Source organism: Anopheles darlingi, chromosome 3 (genome assembly GCF_943734745.1).
Source record: "Anopheles darlingi chromosome 3, idAnoDarlMG_H_01, whole genome shotgun sequence".
NCBI classification, from domain to species: Eukaryota; Metazoa; Arthropoda; class Insecta; order Diptera; family Culicidae; genus Anopheles; species Anopheles darlingi.
In genome coordinates, this window is record NC_064875.1 from 60,584,137 (window position 1) to 60,589,608 (window position 5,472).

A 5,472-nucleotide genomic window follows, 5' to 3' on the forward strand; every position below is an offset into this window, starting at 1 on the left:
TCTGCGGTGTAGTGTCGCTTGACATCAGCAGAGCGTGGCATCGAGCACAGGCGGAAGTGACGGAAAACGCGGGAAAAACAAAAGCACCCACCACCGGCCACTGGCCTCTGGCCACTTGTCCCCCACTTGTGTGGGCAACGACGAGATGAGACGACGTGGCGTGGACACATCCAGGAACAGAGCGCAATATAAACAATGATAATGACACTGCAACTCCGGGAGTGAAGCAACCGTTTCTTGTCCGCACGTTTCACTTCGATATCACGGATTTTCTCAGCAGCTCGCAAGTTGTGTGTTCGTCCTTTGCCACGGGGACCGTGGGCCACTGCTTTCTTAACTGTTGCGATTGGCCATCAGGTCGAACGAAGCAGTGGAGTTGGGAAGAGGTTGGGTATTAAATTTATCATGATCATCGTTATTATCGTTATCGTCGACGTCGTCCGGATGGTCCACGAGTCCAGCGCAGAACACAAAGACACATCTTAACCCCGTCCGCGTCTTCGTCACCGTCGTCGTCTCAGTCGCTTCCGCCATGGCCCTGTCGCCATTCAGCCAGTGTAAGCCCTATTTCTAATCTCTATCATTAATTCAATTACAATAATTGATTCTGTAATTATTTAAAAACGTTACTTAAGCGCGACAGACTGTCGGTCGGTGTTCGTCTCCTCGTGAGGCGAGCAGCAGACACCATTTGGTGGATCATCTGAGCGACGTTAAAGGGGTTAAAGAAGCATCGCAAAGATGCAAAAGCAGCGAAGTGGTGCGGCGACCAAAACCACGGCCATTTCATCCGCGTCAACAACGCGGAGTTCAATCGGAACGAGATGGTTCGGTTCGTCTTTTGCGAACCACCAAAGAGCACTACCAGGAAAGGAGGGTAGGGGGTAGCGCCCATTATCCCTGCCATCCTTGTCGGTTCGCTTTCGCCTGACGCAGGGAGGGTGACATCAAATGAATTGTGGAACATAAATTTTCAATAAGACTAATTGTAATTAACGAAAGCGCCAGTACTTAACGTATTGGTTTGGGAAAAGGGGAGTGGGGGAACGGAGGCAGGGGCAGGGGTATTACGAGTGGATTTTCGTGGAAATTCTACCCCCGAAATCGGATATTACCTTGGGTAGTAGTGTTAGGTGTGACTTTTGCGTTTTTTCCCCCCTTGCCGCATTCCGAGAACCCCGTTTAGTGCGCGAGGGATTTATGCGACCGATTCGATTCGACTCCCGGGCCCAAACATGGCCACAACGAGGCGCGCGCTCCTCTTTCACCGTGGACCACGGCGTGGACTTATGGAGCGGAAAATTAATGGCCAAAACAAAAGGAAAAGGCGAAGAGAAAACCTTGTTAACTTTTGGGCCGAACAGCGTGAACGGTTAATGAGACAGACCAAGGTCCCTCCCTCCCTCGTCTTTTTGGGGGGAGGCCAAGATGCCAGTTGATGGCGCCATCCTTTGGTCGGCCATCCATAAATCAGGATATCAGGATGCATAAATTTATGCGCCACAATGTGCTGCGACGACGACGACGACGACGATGCGGCTTAATCCGATCCGGGATCGTGTACTTCATTTTCGATACGGATTGACTGCGGAATTGAAGAAAAATGCAAATCACACTCACTGACACTCCAGAGAGTGGCATTGCCGCGCATAAATGTAATTAAACTATGTGCGAAGGGCTCGGACGGACTGCCGAGTTCGGGGCATCCGGATTGCGCAATGGCGTGGCGCAAACAACATCCCCCAGTCTCCCCTTCCCCAGGCCAGGAACCGAGGATTGCTGGTTGATGAAATTGTTGTCGCAAAACAAATCCTTTCGAAGCTCCTTCTGAAGTCCATTTCCCTATTTCTTCTCTTCAGCAAAAGGCAACCAGAAAGAGAGTGAGAGATAGAGACAGCGAGACAGAACAGTGGGCCATAAATTACACGGCCAAAACACGGGCCACATTACCGAATTTGACCGATCGCCAAACCTGGTACTTCCCTTCCCACAAAAACAAACCCTCATTCCCCCAAATTCGGCCTCAATTTCTTGCGTGTCCCTAAGCAGGGGACAGAGGACAGGAGGACAGGGGCCAGGGGGATAGGAAAAACATTTCCCCGTTCCTTCGAGCGCGCGAACACAGCATTCCGTGCTGGCATTCCAGGGAAAACCACATTTCAAACAAAACTTCTCCACTCCCGATCCCCGATTCCTCTCTACGAAAAACATGTGAATACCAAACACGCGGGGCCTCCAAGGGCAAGCGCGAGGCCACAATATTTACGTAAACAGACCGCAGACGACTCTGTCTCGGAGTCGTCGTCGTCGTCGCCGTCGTCGTCGAGAGTCAAGAAACTATTTGCCAAAAATACTTGCCTCAGTTATTTATCGTAGCCACCGGGCGACCTCTCCGGACAGACCCCCCGCCCGGTATTCAATTTATCAACGGACTGAGGCCTCAACCAGGCGCCCGCCATGCCAGACACACACACACACACGCGCGCGCCTTTTGCGTCGCGTACTTTATTGAATTGACGACATCCACAAACTGCAATCGCCAATCTCTCCCCGTGCTCCGACATCCTTTGGGGCAACTTTCTTGAAAATGCGCCGCACCCGGCCAGCAACAATCTTATCCAAGGATTCCTGACGAGGAAGCGAGGTCAAAGGAGCGGACCTGGAAAGTGGAAGACAAACTATTACCGACGACATTACCGACCGAAAAACCCAAACCCTTAGCTCCATTCCATGTCAGTACTTTATGCTTTGCGGCCTCAGCGGCCAGATCGCCGGCCTGGCGAAAAGTTGGCACCAAGCAGCGATGCTCCTTGCTGCGAAATGGTTTAAGGAAAAGCATTGAAAAACCGAGGCCGCGGGCCGATCACCACTTTTTCCCATCGAGCCTACACCGCACAAACCACTTGTAAGACCACCACCGGGCCAGTGTTGCCAGCGCGTCGCGTCCCGCGAGGATGTGGTGCCTACTCCCGGGCCTACTTCGATCTTCACGAGTGGAGAGCGTGTGGAGAGCAGACAATATCTCGAAATCTCGAAGCGCCCCCGGAAAATGGGTGCACCGCGGATAGGAAAATTGCAAGTTGGAAAATCGCTCACTTTTGGAACCTGTTTTCGAGGTGCGCCCTGGTGTGCGCCCGGGGGATTGGAAAGCAGACCGCAACCGCACCACTGCACAAGTTCATCATCGCAGCAACCGCACACACACACACACCGCAGAGCACTTTGTTCGATTGGAAAGTTTCGATCGCAGTCGGCCTCGTTGGCGTCCGGGCGCGATCATCGTCATCGTCATCGTCGTCGTCGTCGAAGCAACCGTCATGGCGCAATCTTGAGTTTTCGATATTTTGAAGGTGCCCCTTTTGTCAACTTGTAATGGATGTGGCATTACGGAGCATTATTGTGGAGCAGTAAAACCGGGAATGATAAAAGATGGTTAGATGTACCAATGCACTACCTTTCCGGCGTCTTCCCTCCAACTATTCTTCCAAAACTGTCACTCAAGGCGGTAATGGGTTCAAGAATTCGTTTACGGAGAAGTGAAAGGATTCAGGTGGACCAGTGGATTGCTAAACGAACTACTAAACGACTCCCAGTAAATCATAACGAAACTTTTGCTGTTCGTTGGGTAATTTAAATTGCAACCTCCTGTTTGATATGTGTAGTGACAGTCCTTAAGGGGGGGCTTTGATTATTTCGGGTCCAAAAAAGGCTTATTTTTGACGATTTTTAGTGAAAAACCATTCAGTTTATTATTTTTAAATGAATTTCATATAAAACTACAACTTTTCAAGAATATTTTGTTGTATTTTGGGGAAGATTTGATCAAAACTACGTTCATGGCATCCAATCTAGAATGGCAAGTTTGCAAATATGTATTTTTTGCGGTGCCCATTGTAGCTAAGTACTGGGTCATCAGAAATATACAAATGAATATTCTTTTGTTGGAATATAAGTTTATCTAGGTAGCCCCGTCGAGTTTTTGTTGAATTTCCCATTTTTCGGTTTATGGCAGATTTTTGAAGTAAAAAAAGTGCTGCTTTTTTCGACATGCCTCAAAAAACGACACTTCACACAATTAAAAAAATATTTGAAAAAAAGTATCAACAATTTTTACAAAATCTCGACGGGGCTATCTGGCAAATAGTATAAAGATTAAGCGTTCAAAATTTCAAATCGATCAGTGTAGTAGTTTTTATGCTACGATGGGTACCGACTTTGAAAACGTAGGTTTTGGGAAAAATCCGAAATATCCGGATATTCATAAACGCATCCTGTGGCCGTCGAAAGAGGACGACGAGGCGAATAGACGACCGCGCACCGCATCGGAAAACTAACAAACCGAAATTACAATCGAGCATACATGGTTCTCCCAGCATTCACCAAGCTCCGTGGTACAACAAGGCGGCAACAAGACATTGACGCAGGGTAAACGCATCGAAAGGTCCTGGGTCCATGGGATCCAAGCGAAGCAACTAAGACGTCGACGACGACGAAGACGACGAATGGCACTGCGGAGTCTATCAATTTTCCACTTGCTCCATCTCTCTCTCTCCTGCCGTCTGCCACTCTCTCTCCCTCTTCTAAACCTAAAGTGGAATTTCCATTTTCCCATACGAGGTGGAGTGCAGTTTTCGGGCGCCCAGTCCCTCTCCCCTAGTAACGTCACACCATTAGTAAAGGAGCCCAGGTGACTAATGATGCTGACAGACATTGGCGATGCTGACACCCCCCGTCTCCCGTCGCAGTCGAGGAACTCGAGTGGAAACAAATGCCTGCTTTATCTTCCTGAATGCCTGCCCTTACCCTTTATTACCGAACAAGCCAAGGAGGAGCAAGGAGGAAGCAAACAACAAATAAAAAAACCTTGGGGGCAAAAGAAAAGGATCCCTTCCGATCCAGTTGTTTTGGCGTTGCACCGGCGTTGGGTTTTATGGTAAAATTATGCATTCGCCCATTCGCGGACACATCCCCAAACAAACACACTAACACACACAGAGACAGACACAGGGAATATAGAGGCCGGATGCCTGGGCGCCACGCCTGCCAAAAATGCCGCCAGCGTAAAAGGTGGCCCGGTTATTGGCAGGCGCAGGTCCTTCCGTAAAGCGTCACCGGCTCCAAGGATCAGCCAGGACCAACCACACACACCGCGTGTATGTGTGTGTCTGACTGCAGCAGTCAGTCGACTGTCGAGGACACCGGGAACGCATGTGTTTGCAGGTTGTGTTTTGTTACTTCTCCATACTCCAGGCTCCAGGCAGAAGCCCGGCGCTCGACGTCTTATAATGGGGTTTCCGTTTTTAATTTCCCAGCCATAAACCTTCGGCCAGCGAGCAGCGAGTGAACCAAAACAAAAAAACGCCGGATGGATGCGTTTGCATGGCGTTAGCGGCTCCGGAGTGCCGCTGCCGGTTAACTGCAGTGGCATTATTGTCCTGCCCGAAGTACCCGGTGGAATCGAGGTCAAGCAAT